General features: G+C 41.1%; 1 protein-coding gene across 1 annotated transcript in view; it reads left to right on the forward strand.

Annotated features, from left to right (window-relative positions):
• Positions 1 to 385: 385 nt before the first annotated feature.
• The window catches only part of LOC126109892 (uncharacterized), a 76,212-nt gene continuing 57,283 nt past the window's right edge, over positions 386 to 19,314 (forward strand). The window contains exon 1 of the mRNA XM_049914980.1: positions 386 to 490. The gene's annotated coding sequence lies outside the window, so the exon portion shown is untranslated. The remainder of the gene's footprint in view (positions 491 to 19,314) is intronic.

Genomic DNA, 19,314 nt, shown 5'->3' on the forward strand with positions numbered 1-19,314 from the left:
TTCTGGTATTAAGTATGTAACGCATCGATATTTTTCTCACACTTGCAGCCAAATTAGGTTCCTAAATTTTGGCGCCCCTTGACCTCACGCTGGGACCAGATAAACTATCTAACAACCTTGTGCTCATACGACAACTCCCCGTTTCAGTGCTGCTAAATGACGGAAGGTTCGTAACCAGATGTAAACAAACAATCCTTAATCTCGTACAGACCGGCGGGAACTTTTTGCTGCGCTGCAGTAAGGTGGACCGCGCAGACGAGAGCGGGAAAAACCTGCAGGCACGCGCAATTAAAAGTGCTCAGAGCCCAGGGTTCTCCGCGCACGCAGGACGGAAGTGCAGCAGGCAGCTGGAAGGCGTGGCGTCTATTTGGGTTGTGCCGCTGTTTTGGGTAGCCGCCAATTCCACGAATAGCTGCGACGCGAAACGGAGCGAGGGCCAGTCTGCACCCAGCGGCACCAGCTCCCCACACCAGGTGACGCGCAGCAAGCGGTACGTTCCAAGACATTAAGGCACGACAGCCCGCAAGTTAAACCCAGGCCCTCCGAGCAAATCGGAGAAACTCGCCGCTTCATCCACTCTGGCAGGAATTACCGCGGCCGTTGCACAGGCTCCGATACCGGCTCTATCGGTCTCGTTCTCTGTCGGTTTCCTACCGCTCTACTGAATAAGGATTTAGGAATTCCGAGGTTTTGTGGGCGATACGTTGTGTTGTTGTCGAGCCGAACGAACAAACTTCAACATAGAAGAAAATAAACGATATTTTTCGTGAAAGCTCGTGATTATTTTAACCCCGAAAAAATACAGTTCATTCATTAGTTTATTATTCCAAACACACACGTGCTTCCCTCTTTATTTAGCAAACCCACCTGCAGGAAAAATTATTTTTCTAGTTAATTTCACTGTGTATAGTGACATGAACAGACTCTTACGATTTATCTCTAATTTTTATCTTTCGATAATACGAGTTGTTGAAAATTCCTGGCATATTAAAACTGTTTGCCTTATGCGAGGTCTGCAGGACAGCTTCTCGAAGTTTGGAAGGTAGTGGACGAGATACTTGCGGAATTTAAGGTGTGAGGATGGGTCGTGAGTCGTGTTCAGGTAGCTCAGACAGAAGATCACGCGCCCACGAAAGCCAGGGGTCCCGAGTCCGGGTCTCGATCTGGCACACAGTTTTAATCTGCCGGGAAGTTTCGCATTCTGCTGCAGAATGAAAATTTCGTTCCGGAAATATCCCCCGGGCTGTGGCTAAGACACATCTCCGCAGTGTCCCGTCTTTCAGAAGTGCCAGTTCTGCAAGGCCTACAGTAGAGGTTCTGCAAAATTTGGAAGGTCGGGGGACGAGGTTACTGGCGGAATCACAGCTGTGAGGACTGGTTGTGAGTCGTGCTCGGGTAGCGCAGATGGTAGAGCACTTGCCCACGTAAAGTTAAAGTCTTGGTTCGGTACACAGTTTTAATCTGCCAGGAAGTTTCGTATCAGTGCACACTCCACTGCAGAGTGAAAATTTCATTCTTGATACAAGGTGTTGCTTGTAAGAAACACTCTCAATTTGAGGTACAGATCTACCCACACAGCCACTGCAACAAAAATTTGTATCCCAGCCTCTTTTCTCATTGTAATACACAAATATTTCACTGTTTCTCAAGAAAAGATTTAAAACAATTTCGCTTCGAACAAAGCACAATACAACATAGCATTTACCACATCTAATTGTTGAAAATCCAAGCAGACAAAATCTGCACCTTCCTTTTGCCCCACATTCAAAGCAGTGGTATGCTTTGTCATATCTAATGTCTTGGACTGGTAAAGGAGATGTTCCTTTTCTCTTCTTCTTTTCAATTGGCTGTGCTGCTTCCAGTAATGGTCTACCAACCTCTCTTCCCCCCCTGCAATCAAATCATTAGCAGTATCTGCTTGGAACTGCTTCAGAGATGTTCTGTAAAGTTCTGTAAGATTACCAGCAAAGTCCACTACTCTAAAATGTTTGTTATACTATCTCACAATTCTGAGATATGGGACATCCATTTTCTCTTTCTCTGCAGAATCCTATCTTTCCACAGGGCTGATTGGTTCATTACCACAGAATAAGCTAACTATCCATACAACTTTACTGTCTATTCATCTTGCTGTTATAAGGTCAGAATTTCTCTCCTTCCTGTTGTCATAACTACCTCAACCACACTTCTGTGGATTTTTCCCATCAAGTAATGGACACTTTTTCAATCTATTCTTTCATAGTGTTCCAACTGAACCAATGTTCAGTTTGAATTATAAAGTCTAGAGGACAAAAAATATTATCAAAATGTACCCTGCATTTTCCATCTTTTGGCATAGTCTTGCACAGAGTAATCATGTCTTGACCACCAATTCCAAAATACTTCTCCTCTTCCAACAGGTTGGTCAGCATTTCATTACCAGTACAAGGAAGCAAGTGATAGATAATGCTAGATATCACAGGTATTACAAAAATTTTGAAACTGCATTTGTGGGACTTATTTTTTATACACTGACTGAGATTACCAGTGCTCGATCCCTAGTAAGGTACCTTCATTTAATCAATCAATTGTTCTGTTTCTTGATTTGGATTACAAGAAGTCACAATCACTGTATTAAGAATAGGTCTTATTTTGAACATTCTATCATTACTATTGACAGCCTGTTCATTGTTGGCAAAATGAATGTATATGCGATGCTATTAGAAAGTGTTTCAGATTCATTACATTGGAAAGCTTCTCGATGTATGTCAACTGTGACCAGTGATCAATATATGAAGGCATTGCGAGAATGCCCATGTAAATCAGTATTCCATAGAATTTCTCCAGTCCATTTCTATTTGGATTTACAGATGATCATGATGTCTGCTGAACAGAATAGAGCTTTGTCTCGTTTTGTGTCCATTATTGCAGAGTTGAAGAATTTCTTGAAGCACTGCAATGGTGTATTGCTAACACAGGCATATGTAACAGGGGAAAAGTTTTGTTGAGTCTGAAGAAATGTCTTTTATATGCTTATACACAATGGATGAATTTTTATTTCCCTGGTTCTTAGTTTTGTCTCAATTTGATGTACTAAGCAAAAAAATATCGAACACTGCACAATTAATTTTTTCAAAATTCACACTGTCACTTTCTGATTCTATATCTGATTCTTCCATTGCCATAGCAGAGAGAGTCCCTCTAGCCAGGGTCATTGTCACTGTTATCTGCTAGGATTTCAAGCTCATGTGTCAGTCTCCTTCAGAATCACCATCAGACAGTATACTGCCATTTCCTTGTCCATTGAAGGAGTGTGCATCCATTTCCTCTTGTAAATCAGTGTGTGCCACAGTGACACAAAAAACTGATAAAAACTGATCTTAGATTGGCAGAGTTGCGTACAAGCAATGTGCTTTTTATGACCAATTTTATATGCCCCTTACTGTTTTGACATAAGATATTTATCATTACAGCTCACCTTTATAACTTATACTACTGAATAAAAGCACAAATTACTTCATAATATAAGATAAACACAGAAAAAATTACTTTTATTAGCATGTAGTATCACAGGTAAAGACTGTGACTCAGAAGCTTGTTGCTGATTGTCTTTGCAACTATGATTGCTAAGTATCTGCGGATCACACAGAGTAAATGTTACTTGTACGCGTCAGTGCCAAATGGGGAATCAGAGAGTGTATTCATTTCTCTAAATTATCTCTGATTTCAATATTGCATCAGAGCAACATTGCCAGATAAAGGGTTAATTTGTTTTCCAGTATAGGGTGCAAAAGTGAATGCCCCGGTTGTGCTTGTCGATCGAGGCTTCCCGAGATGTTTCAGTACAGCTCAGCTGACATGTCGGGAGACAGAAAACTAGTGGCTGTACAGCAAAAATGAAGGTTGTACAAAGTGGGTGTCACTCACAAAACAAGCACTTCAACTTGGCTTGTTGTGCCACATTTGGTGGTAGAGAACCTGTGTAGTTCTTATGACTCTGGTGCAGAAGTACCGTGTACGCTTACACTTAAATAGGACAGTCTACCTTTATTTATTTTCCCACTGGTTTTCTTCACTGGCTTGCTGTGAGTCCTTTGCATTGTCTACATTTATTCCGCAAAATCAGTATGTATGGCAGAGGGTACTTCCCACTGTATTGTATATTACAGTTTTGTCCTGTTCCATTTGCTTATGGTACCCAGGAAGAATGATAGCACAAAATGCTTCTTTGTATGTGATAATTAGTCTAATTGTGTCCTCAAGGTCCCTATGGGAGTGATGCACAGGAAGCTGCAGCATGCTTATACATTCTTCACCTAATACTGGTTCTTGAAACTTGTGAGTGGCTTTCCACAGAATATTAGACATCTATCCTCAGGTATCCATCGGTTTAGAATTTTTCAGCTGTCCCATGTCTCTCTCATGGGTCAAACAAATCCATGACCATTAGTGCCACTCTTCTTCATATACATTCAATGTCCTATGTTAGTCCTTTCCAATATGGTCCCCACCACTTGACCAACATTCTAGATTAGGTTGCTCATGTGTCTTCTAAGCAATCTCCTTTCTAGACTGATTGTGTTTTCCCAGTAATGTACCAATGAATCTATAACAAAGTGTCTAGGATGCATTCCTGCAGGCACTGACTCTGTATCGGAGATAGATGTGGGTGCAGAAGAAGGCAGCTTGTAGCTACAAGAAACCATTTATTGTGGTTTATTTACATTCATCAATATTTGATGCTGTTATAGTGATCCCTGGTGAGCAGGGAAAGTACACCAACATGGTGGCTCCCAGTGTGTTGACCCTTGAGCCCTGCCTTATCAGCTGTAGAGATCATTCCATTTCAGATTCTCACAAATCACTACAACCAGGCATTTGTATTTGTTGACTGGTAACAGATGTGACTTACTGATATTATATCATAGAATACCACATTTTTTTTAAAATTTTGTTATGTGTACAATTTCACATTAATGAACATTTGAAACAAGTTGTCAATATTTGCACCACTTTGTGAGAAAAGTGGAAGGTGGGTTTTGAATGACCAAAGCTTTCAGAATCCATGTTCTTTAGCATGGGGAGGTCATTCTGTTCAAGATACCTCATTATGTTCGAGCTCAGAATATGTTCTCAGATTAACCAACATGCAGATGTGAATTATAGCTTCTCTTTTTGTAGACAGGTATGACCTGTGATTTCTTTCAACTGGACACAGTTTTTATGTTTGGTGTTGTATGAGATATTTTGATTAAAATGGGAACTAGGTCAGTTTCTGTGTAGAATGTGACAGGTTTCCCATTGGGCTCTGGAGCAGTGTTTAATTTTGGTGTTTTCATCTGACATTAATATCTACATCACTCACCCCTGTGGTGGTGTGAAAACTAAATGGGGGCAGTACTTTTACTTCTTTTTTTAAATGAACATTTGGAAACTAAGCTCACCCTTTCTGCTTCTGTTTTGATACCCTTAATTTCAATCCTCTATCATGCATAATCATCTGAACACTAATTTTAGTTCATTGAGAGCCTTCACATAGAACAAGAAGTTCTTGGGATTTGGTGAGAAGCATTTTAATAAAATTCTACAACAGTAATTGTTGAAGGCTTTACACAATTGCTTTTCTGTTAGTCAAGCTCATTTAATATTTGTTCATCTATCACCCTGTTCTTCTATCAGACCTGTTATGCAGCAGTTGCTGCATCTTTGGAAGTTTCTTTACAGAATCTGTATTCTGTAAGGATTCCTCCCATCACAAACTGATCTAGTAGGTACACATCTATCCAATACATGGTCAGCTTGTCATTTGCAGAGAGAGAGGGGCCCATCATCATGTTGACAGGTTCAGTCAGGGATTTGTGTTCTCAATGTACAGTCAGCATGCAGGACATGCACATAATGATAGCACTCACCATTATTTAGAGACTTGCATTTTGATGAAGATTTAGTTTTTTGTTGACATTTTTGTATTTTAAAGCATGACATATCCTGAAGTATTGTGAAGAGACAGATTTATTAAAACTACTTGATGTTTAGTTCAACAGTGTGAATGCAGTGATGATCAACCTGATTATTGGGCATGGTCTGAACATTTTCAGTCAGACTCTGCTGCTGCCACCAACTTCTTAAAAGGACTCAATTTTACATCATTTCATTTAATGGACAGCTACATTGATATGCCTAGTAATGGATTAATTTGCATGAAAGAATTGTGAAATCCAAATTTAGTGCATGTTGATCTTTTGGGAGTTATTTGAGAATAAACTCAAATAGTGAAATTAAACTTCTTTTATTTCATATTCTCCAGCAACATAGCATACTGTTTTGTTCTGTTATTTCAATTATTATTGTGCTTGTTGAGATACAAAGGCATTTCTTGATGCAAATACAATTAATGGGTATGAACATGACTACCAGTGAGTCATTTGAGGCCTAAATTCAATGGATTCTCACAGAATTCATTCAAGCTTGCACTGGTGTAGGTTCTCAGTACATCAATACTAACTGCAAGATAAGTGTCTGCTGTATGATGAGGCAGCAGATTTTTCTGACAATATAACAAGTGTGAAGAGGTGACTTATTATGGTATTCTAAAAACTTCTTTTTTAAGTGCAGTTACTTCTGTCAAAAGAATGATTGACAGTTGAGGTGCCAAAGGAATAAGTAGGCTAAGTTAACAAAAAACGTCACATTTTAACATATTAGTGCCTACAGGATTACATCTCATGGTAATTGGTCTCTGATGTACCTTCACTCATGAAGCACATGATTTCAGGGAGCCTGCATCCATACAGTTCACAGGTCCACTTATAGAGGACACCTGTGTCAGTCCCCTGGTATGCTCTGGTGAAGTGCCAGGGAAACAGCATCATTTAAGCAATTGCAAACCAATGCTCTGCCTATTCTTTATGCTATATTAAAGTTTTCCCGTCAATGTTTCCAGTGCTACATACAAACTGTATCTGGTGTGTTGCTCTAAAAAGTACTATTTCCATAAACCAACCCAAGGAAAATCCAGGATGGAATGTAAGAATATTAGGAAAAAGAAAGTTGCTACTCACTCACACTAACATCCTTAATGGCATGGCCTTATTGCTATTGAACACTACCAACAACCTTCTTCCTAGTCACTATGACAAACTATATCCTCATCCACAATTACTTCTCTTTTGAAGGTATTACCTACAAATAAATCCAGGCTATGGCTATGGGCACCTGCATGGCACCATCTTATGCTAGCCTTTTCAGGGGTCATCTCGAGGAATCCTTTCTAAAGACCCAGAATCGTAAACCCCTCACCTGGTTCAGATTCATTCATGACATCTTTGCAATCTGGATCAAGGGTGAGGACACCCTATCCACATTCCTCCAGAACCTCAACAACTTCTCCCCCAAACTCGGGACCTTTGCCTTTAGTGGGCAAGTGCTCTACCAACTAAGCTACCTAAGCACAACTCACGACCCAGCCTCACAATCTTACTTCTGCCAGTACCTCGTCTCCTACCTTCCAAACTTCACAGAAGTTCTTCTGTGAAACTTGCAGGACTAGCACTGCTGAAAGAAAGGATATTGCGAAGACATGGCTTAGCCACAGCCTGGGGGATGTTTCCAGGATGAAATTTTCACTCCGCAGCAGAGTGTGCACTGATTTTGAAACTTCCTGGCAGATTAAAACTGTGTGCCAGACCGAGACTCGAACTCGGGACCTTTGCCTTTCACAGGCAAGTGATCTACCAACTGAATTACCCAAGCGCAATTGATGACCCGTCCTCACAATCTTACTTCTGCCAGTAACTCGTCTCCTACCTTCCAAACTTTACAGAAGTTCTCATGCGAAACTTGCAGTACTAGCACTACTGAAAGAAAGGATATTGTGGAGACATGCCTTAGCCACAGCCTGGGGGACGTTTCCGGAATGAAATTTTCACTCTGCAGTGGAGTGTGCGCTGATTTTGAAACTTCCTGGCAGATTAAAACTGTGTGCTAGACCAAGACTCAAACTCAGGACCTTTGCCTTTCACAGGCACGTGCTCTACCAACACCAGCTTTTCTGAACTGCGCAAGTGGGAACTTTCTTTGCAACATATCCTATATTCCCATAACCCTCCTGGCCTCAACCTCCATCAGTCGTCCTCACCCATCTAACCCCTTCCCTGCTCCCATTGCAGCACTTTGCAGCCCTCATTCCACTATCGCACCCAGTGTTTTTACTTCTTTCCTTTCCGCTACCCCCATCCCTCCCCACCTCTCCCCTGCCCACTGTCTAACCCCCGACTGCACACAGCTGCCCCACCCTTTCTCCACCTCGTTCCTGCATGTCCCCCCAGCGGCACTTTAATGTCTGTCACCCCTACCCTACTATCCCTCTCCCTTCCCACTCCAGCCTCCTCCTTACCCCACCCAGTAGCCATTCCCATCATGCACTGGTGCTGCTGCTTGCAGTGTGGCTTCAGTTCCCTGAGACTTCAGTCATGTGTGTGTGAGTTGAGCGCGAGCCAGCATGCGGTTTTGTGTGTGTGTGTGTGTGCGCGCACGCACGTGCGCTCGTGCGCGCGCACGCACGTGCATGCGCGCGCACGTGCGCTCGTGCACGCTCGCGTATGTCTGTGTGTTTTTGCGCATCTGTTGTCTGTTTTTGACAAAGGCCTTTCTGGCCGAAAGCTTTATTTGTGACGGTCTTTTCATTGTGCCTATCTGCGACTCAGCATCTCAGCTATATGGTGAATAGCAACTTCCCTTTTCATAATACTGTTATGTTCCATAATTCACGTTTGTTCTTGCCATAACAAACTTGGGTGACAAAGTAGAGTCTAAAAGTAATGAACTGTCTGCCAAGGTAGAAAATACAAAAGAAGAACTAAAATTGGAGATAACAGAACACATCACACAGGAAATAGAAGCTAAATTAACTAACATTGAAAGTACTTTGACCCAGTTGTCTAGGAGTTGAATGATTAGATCAATAACCAATGCAATTTAGTCATGAGGAAGTTAAAGAGCAGTTCAAAACATTAGATGGTAAAATTAACAAAGTAGGTCAATTTGTCATTTATATAGTTTAATCAGGTTAAAGAACAAATTTCAGGGGTGAATGAGCATGTAAGTGTTTTAGAACAAGGCAAAGAAGTTAGAGAAATAGTTAACACACCTGAAACACTGTCTAATTTGGAGGGATGATTATATGAATTTGTAAATTCTACCACACAAAAGTTTGTAGAATAGCTTAATACTAACATTATTTCTAAGCAATGTGCTGAAAAACACAGAATGTTGCTTAAAGTATGTTAAACTTTGTCCTGTTAAACAAGCAAATATCAGTACTGTAATACACTGTTTGCATGACTATATCCCCTGGCAATACATTACCAATGAATATTGAAACTATTTCAGCAACACAAGACCTTCTAGCAGAAGCACAGATAAAAGTACAGGAAAAGCCATATTTTCTCTTGTGTACAGTGTAATAGAGTAATTCAATACATAGCCTTTGTTTACAAAGCCTCCTTTTATATTAATTAATGTGTTTTCATTTTCTTAGTTCATGGGACTCATTTAAGGTTAAATGAACTTAACTGATAATTGTTATTATAACGGAACTTGAACTGCGTATTTCATGTCAATGGTTTCAGGCCATTAGACATATAAAAGTTAAAAATATCATTTTGAGGATGACTACAGAGAATGTCCAAAAGTCATTAATATATTTTCAAAAAATTGATAAATAGAAATATCCGACATGTAAAAAGACACCCTATTTGTTGACGTCTAAGAAAGAGGTCGAGACAAAGTCTTGGCCGAGTGCAAATAAATGGTGCCTGGAGGATAACATTTAACTAAGAATTATACAATCTATTTAATGGACCAGATACTGTCAGTTACATTAATATTAAAAGGCTGAAATGGGCAGACATGTACTGAGAGCAAATGACAGAATGATTAGGAAGATATTCAATGCAGTGTCTGAAGGAATGAGGAGGATTGGAAAACGAAAGCTAAGGTGGGAGGAAGGTTTCATGGAGGACTTAAGGAAAATTGCAATCCATAATCGGAGGAGTTCAGCACTAAGAAGGAAAGAGTGAAATAATCTTCCACAAAAGGCCAAAGCTCACAAAGTTTTATGTCGTCTCCTTTTCTCTGTAGGTTTCCACCAAGGGAGCAAGGAGAGGATGTTGTTTGGTGGCTGGTATCCTCTTTGTATAACATAAACTGTATACATATATTAACTGGGTTCTTCATTCATTAGGATGGAAAATTACTTAACTCTGGATAGTCATTCCATTCTAGTCCGTGTTAGCCTCACTGCTGGTGAAGTACAAAGTCCGCTATGTACATTATTCTGGTTGCTATGTGCTGTCTGTCTCTGAGCTAGTGGCAGAGCTAACTGCTACTGTGGCTCCCACTGGGCTGTGACTGACAGCAGACTGGAACTCACTCAGTGCGACAGACTGGCAGACTGTTTGGCCCTCCAGTCCGCAGTGGCAATGGCCGAGAGGGCGTCGGAGGCGCATTACCTGCGAGTCTGTTGTCGGCTTCCATCGATCATCTTGCAATCTCTTTGCTGCCCAGTGTGCCGGTGCCAGCTTATGCCAGTGCATTCCTGTCCCCCCTCCCCCCCTCAAAATGACGCACTGTTGTCGTGTAGTGGGACTGCGAATGACCACAGGGAGGGAGGTGGGATGCTGATGTAGCAGTGGGCTGGGAGCTGTGACTGTGGGGGTAAGCATACCCCACCATCTGGCTTGTGAGGCAACACAAACATCCTCCATAAAAATGCTGCCAGGACACACATCTGGGCCCGAGGATGTGTGCCGAGGCAATTACGGCAACAGCAATAACAGGGGCAGGTCCAGGTCCACGGGGTCGGCGAGCAGGGATGGCAGGGGGAGGGCACGTCATCCATCCGCTCCTCCTGGGATGCCTCGGTGGCACCAGTGGGCAGCTGCAAAAGCCGCACGGCCCCACGAGGCCATGAATCTGAGGGAAGAAAAGCAGCACAATCACAGGGCAAATGACATGCACGGATTTGGTTCTGGTGCCAGCGCTGCAAACTGTTAGGACCTGCAATCGAACATGTGTAAGAGCCAATGGATTCCTGGTTCACACCTCTTTCCCAGTGCTCACGGTTGCCACAAAACCTAAAAAAAACGAGATTGCATGACTGTGGGTGAAACGGAGCACTTTTGCTCTTTTTAGGTGACGAATGACATTGCATTCACAAAACTGTTCAGCATCATATGAAGTGAACTGTGGTCCATTGTCTGACTCAAGTACTTCTGGCAAAATATTGAGGACAATGCTCGAATGGTGCTACATTATGTGGCAGAGTTCATAGGCACAGCATATGGAAACTTGCTAAAAGAGTCTACCACCATGAGCCAACAAGTGTTCCAAAATGGTCCTGCAAAGTCTATGTGCACTTGTTGCCATTGTGATTGAGTCTTAGGCCAAGCTGAGAACTTTTGTGGCAGAGCAGACAGGTTTTCTGCTAGAAGGTCTTGTGTTGCTGAAATAGTTCCAATATTCATTGGTAATGTGCTGTCGTCTGTTCAACGTGGGCATCTGTGCCCTGCCAAGTACAGTGGCGGTGCACTCACAATTGTCCACTGTCATTTTGAACTAGAATCACACTCTGTTTAACTGAAAGGCTATGACGATGAGCAAAGTATCAGTGCACAAGTGAGTTCTGTATACTGTTCAATAAATGAGGCCAATACTTGTGAATATAGTGAAACAAAATCTTGAGATCTGGATCTGCTTCCGTAGCCTGTGCAATTTTTTGTAGTGCAAGGAAAAAGATTCCAGCAATTCAGAGTCCTGCACATCAATTTGGCAACAAAATGTGTCAGATGTATCAACATCAGAGTCTGGACCAACTGAAAGGTGAGATTGGGCATCTGCATTGCTGTAGGTTGGCACACAATTTCATACTGATACTGCAAAAGCAGTAAAGCCCAGCATTGCAATTTTTGAGCAGTGCATGTAGGAACCAGCTTTGACGGATGACACAAGGTCTGCAAAGGCTTGTGATCTGTCACTAAACAGAACTTGTGACCATACAAATAGTGATGGAGTTTTGTCACTCTATACACAATAGCAAGAACTTTTTTTTCAATTTGAGAATAACTGCACAGAGATTGAGTTAACAAGTTTGTGGCAAAAGCAATAGGTCTGTCTTGTGCACCAATGAAAGCACAGCACAGATTCCATAGGAAGAAGAGTCGACTTACAAACCTACTGGCTTCGCAGGGTCAAAATGCACTAAACATCTGTCACTAAGCAAAGCATTTTTGAGTTTCTGAAATGCTTCTCGATAGTCTCTAGTCAACACAAAGGTACATTTTTACGATGCAAGTGATGCAATGGAGCCAGGATCTGTGTGGTATTCGGTATGAACCAAATGTAGTATGTCATCTTGCCTAGTACTGACTGCATGCAAATGAGATTGGAGGGGGTGCACTTGCTGACTCTTTATCACATGACCTAAGTACTGTAGTTCAGTTTGAAAAAAGTCACACTTTTCGAGACAACACTTGGCTCCTGCTTCTGACAACATTTGAAAAAGAGCACACAAAACGGCAATGTTTTCCTCTGGTGTATGGCCTGAGGCAACAATATCGTCAGGATAGTTTGAACAAAATGGCACTTTTGCAGTCAACTGTTCCAAGTAACGTAGAAAATGGTGGGTGCGGAAGCATTGCGAAGGGCAAATGCAAATACTTGAACAGGTCTAAGTATGTATTTACAACAAACACTTTCTGTGATTCTTCATCCAATGGAATTTGCAAATAGGCATCACGTAAATCTATCTTAGAAAAGTAACGTCCTGCACCAAGCCCGTCCATGAGTTCCTCAGGGCAAAGTAATGGGTAAGTGTTTACTACTGTCTGTGGGTTGGCTGTAGACTTGAAGTCAACACAAATGAGGATGCGACAAGAAGGCATAGGCAACAAAATGAGTGGCCTCACCCATTGATTAGCTGCAACGGGAGCAATTACACAATTATCTTGCAATTCTTTCAATCATGACTACTTTGTCTCTTAAAGCAGTTTAAATGGGCTGGGCCTGAAAAAACTTAGGCTGTGCAATACCTTTCGATGTAACATGCACTACAAAGTTATTAGTTTTTCCTGTTCTGTCTGAAAATAGTTCAGGAAATTCTTTAACCAAGCAAAAATGTTCTCACTGTCTCTTGATTTCAACACAGTGAAATTTACTGTCCTAGTGTGAGATCTGTGAGTGGCAGGCAAATTGCACTGTCCAAGCACTGGAATTCCCTGTCCATTGTAAGCAGCAAGGTGCTTGCTAGATTTAGAAAGGCATGGTGAGCCTTACTGTTCATATGTGGCATGATTAAGCAAAGTTACTGAGGCACCCGTGTCCAACTGAAAGTTCACACGACAGTCAGCAATGTGTAAGGAGACAAATAGTTTGTTTGAACATCGTTGTACAGCCCTTGAGCAAGGATGAGGCACAACCTGTATCTTACTGTTGTCAGAACCCATTGTAGGTTTGGAAAACACAGCATTCACTGCATGTGCATGAGCCTGTTTCTTCTGAGATCAGTTTTTGTGCCATTGCAAACAAATCGCTTGGACATGATCTTGTTTTCCAAATGTGTAACACATTGCGTTAGTGATGGGCAATCCTGTCGTTTATGGTGAGCAAAACATCTAGGGCAAGATTTCATTAAGTTCACAAATCTGTTCACCTGTCTATGTGGCTGTCCTGAGTTAATGCGGTGATTACTTTGCAATAACTGAGTTCACTGGGAGACACAGTTGGGAATAGTTTTTGTATTAACCTGAACACTGGGGACCCCAGAATCAAAAGAAAGTATTGTAGCTCTACAGTATCTTGAACTCAATGAACTGCACAGTGAGCTTGGAATTGTGTCAGGTATGTGGAAAATAGTGAAGGCAAGATCAAAAGTACAAGATTCAGTACAAGTCCATGGATAACACACGAGATATCCCATTTAATTGACAAAAAGAGAAGACAACAAACATGTGTCATATGAAACAGGAATAAGAGAGGGAATGCAGATATCTAAAAAATGATACTAATAGAAAAGTGCAAAATGGCAAAGCAGGAATAACAAGATGAGAATTGCAAGTATGTAGAAGCATGCATGAATTGATGGAAAGTATACGAAACTTATATGAAAATTAAAGAGATATTTCGAGAAAAGAGAAGCAGCTGTATGAATATCAAAGTTCAGGTGGCATTGACAGAAGACAAAGATTTCAGTTGCAAAAAGTGCCTGCAGTAGATGACAGTCCCTTATTATTAGTGAGATTCTTGAGACAATGAAACTATTCTACTTGGTGTACAAAGTACATGAAACAGGTGAAATTCCAATTCCAAAGATGGTAAGTGCTGACAAATGTTGCTATCACTGAACCATCAGTTTAATAAGTCATGATTGCAAAATACTGTCACAAATTATTTACAGAAGAATGGAAAAACTGGTAGGAGCCAACCTTGGAGGAGATCAGTTTTGATTCCAGAGAAACATAGGAACACTTGAGGATGGGTGATGACATTGTAATTCTGTCAGAGACAGTAGAGGACCTGGAAGAGAAGTTGAATGAAATGGACAGCATCTTGAAAGGAGGATATAAATTGAACATCAAGCAAAGTAAAACAAGGATAATAGAATGTAGTCAAATTAAATCAGGTGATGCTGAGGGAATTAGATTAGGAAACAAGACACGTAAAGTAGTACATGAGTTTTGCTATTTTTGCAGCAAAGTAACTGATGACAATTGAAGTCAAGGGGATTTAAAATGTAGACAGGCAATTGAAAGAAAAGCATTTCCGAAGAAGAAAACATTGTTAACTTTGAATACAGATTTAAGTTTTGAAGTCTTTTTGAAATTATTTGTATGAAGTGTATCAACATATGGAATTGAAACATAGATGTTAAGCAGTTTAGACGAGAAGAGAACAGAAGCTTTTGAAATTTCAGTGCTGCAGAAGAATGCTGAAGATTAGATGGGCAGATCACATAAATGATAAGGAGGTACTGAATAGACTTAGGGGGAGAAAAAAATTTGTGGCACAATTTGACTAGAAGAAGGGATTGGTGTATAAGACACATTCTAAGACATCAAGAAATCATGAATTTCGTACCGGAGGGAAGTGTGGGGGGTAATATTTGTATGGAGACACCAAGAGATGAATACAGTAAGCAGATTCAGAAGGATATAAGTTGGAGTAGTTGTCCAGAGATGAAGAGGCTTGCACAGGACAGAGTAGCATGGAGCTGCACCAAAACAGTCTTTGGACTGAAGATCACACAACAACCTTGAGTTTTGAGTGTGTATATCACAAAATTTGACTAGTGAAACTAAAATGGAATGGCATTAGAGGTCTCCCACATGCATGGATGAAGTCACATCTTAACAACAGAAAGAAAGGGAACATATTAGCAAATGATGCAACAGGAATAAGATAAAATTAAGAAAGAAGAAACATTAAATATGATGTGCCACAAGATTCAGTGCTTGGCCTACACCTGTTCATTGTCTGCATAACTGATGTACCTGGGACACTGGAGGACTCTTCAAAAACTGTAATGTTTGCTGATGACACAAGTACATTGCTAAAATATCCAAATACATCCAACCAGACACAGCCAGGAGAACAATGACACAGGCTTACAACTGTTTCACAGCCAACAGGTTAACCATTAATCTTGCAGAAACTCATGTTATGCAATTACAGACAAACAAAAATGGGTCCATGAGAAGAGGTCACTGGGCACACACTGGATGAGGCACCACATGTGAAGTTCCTGGGCATCTATGTTCATGATAAACTGAAACAGTACTAGCATGTGGGCAAGTTAACAAAAGAGCTCAGATCTGTCTGCTTTTCACTCAGAAATCTCTCTCATTGTGGTGACCTGCATACAAGACTGATTGCATATTTTACGTAAGTCACTCAATTTTGTTCTAGAACAATCTTCCAGGGCACTGCAATGGGTGAACTCAGCAATTCACAACCACAACAGCAGAAGTGGAAATAATTTCCATGTAGACTGTGCATCAGTCTCTGGGGTTCAGAATGTAGTTTTCTAGTCTGGTGCAAAAGTCTATAAGAGGCTGCCAGTGGACACAAGGGAGGAAATTGAAAATCCCCAAAGTGGAAGAATATCTGATTAGCAACTCTTTCTACAATTTATCTGAATACTTGGACTCAGGAATGTAAATTCTGCCTAGCTCTAATATTTGTGTCAGATGGATCACATTTTAGCAGGCTATAGACAGCTAATAGTGGTCTGTGCAACGTTGAAATGCTTTCTTTGAAGTATCAGATAATAACAGCAGCTGAGTAGTGTAGAACAAGGAGCAGTTGTTGATTCTAGTGTTAATGTAAATTATTTATGATCAGTGTAACTGAGTCAGCTTTGTGATTCCGTGAAAACGTATACATTCCTCTTCTTAGCTGGAATAGTATGTAAAATGAAGGAAAGGCAATCACTCACCTATAGCTGACTGCTGCCCGGTGCATGGAAACGTGCAACAGAAAAGAGTATTCACACTAACCTTGGAGCTCTTGCTCTTTCTCCAGCAAAAATACACACATTCACACACACAAGATCACACAGACTAGTAAACGCACACACCTGTGGTTGCGGCAGCGGCTGCGGCTGCGGCTGCAGCTGCGGCTGCGGCGAGACTGATGTTCGATTGTCAGTTATTGAGAGTAGTTACCTGGATAGCTCGAGGTGGGGCAGCAGTAGAGAAGGATGCATGGGATATGAAGCTGGAGAGACAATTCCCAACTGTGTAGGTCAGAGAAACTTATGCTAACTATACAAATGGCTCACAAAATGAAGTCTCTGTTCAAGTCATTTGTGTCGTGATGCACAGCACGTTCTGCGATTAGATGGTGGAGTTTGTGGTTTGCCACACTTTGTCGGTGGACCCTCACAGGAGTAGACACTCGATTACTTATCATGCCCACAAAGAATGCTGTACAGTAATTGCAGTACAGCTGATGTATGAGGGCAGTCAAATGAAAGCCACACACCTGCCACAATGAGATCATGGAATGGTTGCATTCAAAAATAATAACCACACATGTTAAGACATTTATCCTACTGGGAGATGAGACAGTCAATTCCTGTTTCATAGAACACAAGCGGCCGCTGACAGACCCATAATAGTAGCCACCCTTGCACTTCCTGATCTGACTGAAACTGATGTCCATACATTCAGGTCGCCAAAGATGTGGAAATAACAAGGTGAACAATCTGCACTGAATGGAGGACATTGCAGTGTTTTACAACCAAATCGCTGGAGCGTAGCCTTTGTCCAATTGGCAGTGTGGGGGCATGCATTATTATGTAGTGGAATGATTCAGACTGACAGCATTCTGACAGTCTGACCACAATAGCCTATAGTGGAAACATCTCCCATCTCTCCCACCACAGAAATAGAAAGCTGTTCACACAGACTTCAGTAAGGTCACAATGACCTTCTTCTTCAAGTGTAGGGGCCTCTGCTCATTGAGATCCTCGAGTATTGAGCCACAATCAATGCACAACACTATGAAGACATTTTGCAGAAACTGTGATACACCGTAAAATCAAAATGCTGAGAAATGCTGTTTGATGGAATCGTCCTGTTGCCCAATAATCTTGCTGCTGTTGTGGTCTTCAGTCCAGAGACTAGTTTGATGCTGCTCTTCATGCTGCTCTATCCTGTGCAAGCTCCTTCATCTCTGAATAATGGCTGCAACCCACATCCTACTGAATCTGCTTAGTGTATTCATCTCTTGGTCTCCCTCAACGACTTATACCCTCCACACTTCTCTCAAATACCAAATTGGTGATCCCTTGATGTCTCAGAATATGTCCTACCAACTGATCCCTTCTTCTAGTCAAGTTGTGCCACATATTCCTCTTCTCCCCAACTCTATTCATTCGTTACATGATCGACTCATCTAATCTTCAGCATTCTTCTGTACCACCACATTTCAAAAGCTTCTATTCTCTTCTTGTCTACACTATTTATCGCCCATGTTTCACTTCTGTACATGGCTACACTCTATACAAATACTTTCAGAAAAGACTTCCTGGCACTTCAATCTGCACTTGATGTTAACAAATTCCTCTTCTTCAGAAATGCTTTCTTTTACCATAGCCAGTCTACATTTTATATCCTCTCTATTTTGGCCATCATCAGTTACTTTGCTCCCCAAATAGTAAAATTCATTTACTACTTTAAGTGTCTCATTTTCTAATCTAATTCCCTCGGCATTACCTGATTTAATTCTACAACATTCCATTATCCTCATTTGGGTTTTTTTGATGTTCATCTTATATCCTCCTTTCAAGACACTGTCCATTCCGTTCAGCTGCACTTCCAGGTCCTTTTCTGTCTCTGACAGAATTATAATGTTGTCAGCAAACCTCAAAGTTTTTATTCCTTCTCCCTGGATTTTAATTCCTACTTCAAATTTTTCTTTTGTTTAATTTACTACTTGCTCAATATACAGATTGAATAACATCAGGGACAAGCTACAACCCTGTCTTACTCCCTTCTCAACCACTGCTTTCCTTTTGTGCCCCTTGACTCTTATAACTGCCATCTGGTTTCTGTACGAATTGTAAAAAGCCTTTCGCTCCCTGTATTTTATATCTGCCACATTCAGAATTTCAAAGAGTGTCAAAAGCTTTCTCTAAGTCTACAAATGTTATAAATATAGATTTGCCTTTCCTTATTCTATCTTCTAAGATAGGGTCAGTATTGCCTTTCCTGTTCCAACATTTCTATGGAATGCAAACTGATCTTCCCTGAGGTCATCTTCTATCAGTTTTTCTGTTTGTCTGTAAAGTATTCATGTGAGTATTTTGCAACTATGATTTATTGAACTGATAGTTTGGTAATTTTCACACCTCTCAGCATCTGCTCTCTTTGGAATTGGAATTATTATATTCTTCTTGAAGTCTGCATGTATTTCATCTGTCTCGTACATCTTTCTCACCAGCTTTTGTCATGGCTGGCTCTCCTAAGGCTATCAGTATCCCTAAAGGAATGTTGTTTACTCCTGGGACCTTGTTTTGACTTAGATCTTTCAGTTCTCTATCAAATTCTTCATGCAGAATCATATCTCCCATCTCATCATCATCTATGCCCTCTTCCATTTCCATAATATTGCCTTCAAGTATGCCTCCCTTGTATAGATCCTCTATATACTCTACATTTGTGCTTTCCCTTCTTTGCTTAAGACTGGTTTTCCATCTGAGCTCTTGATATTCATGTAGGTGGTTCTCTTTTCTCCAAAGGTCTGTTTAACTTTCCTGTAGGCAATATCTATCTTACC

Source organism: Schistocerca cancellata, chromosome 12 (genome assembly GCF_023864275.1).
Source record: "Schistocerca cancellata isolate TAMUIC-IGC-003103 chromosome 12, iqSchCanc2.1, whole genome shotgun sequence".
In the NCBI taxonomy this organism is placed as follows: Eukaryota; Metazoa; Arthropoda; class Insecta; order Orthoptera; family Acrididae; genus Schistocerca; species Schistocerca cancellata.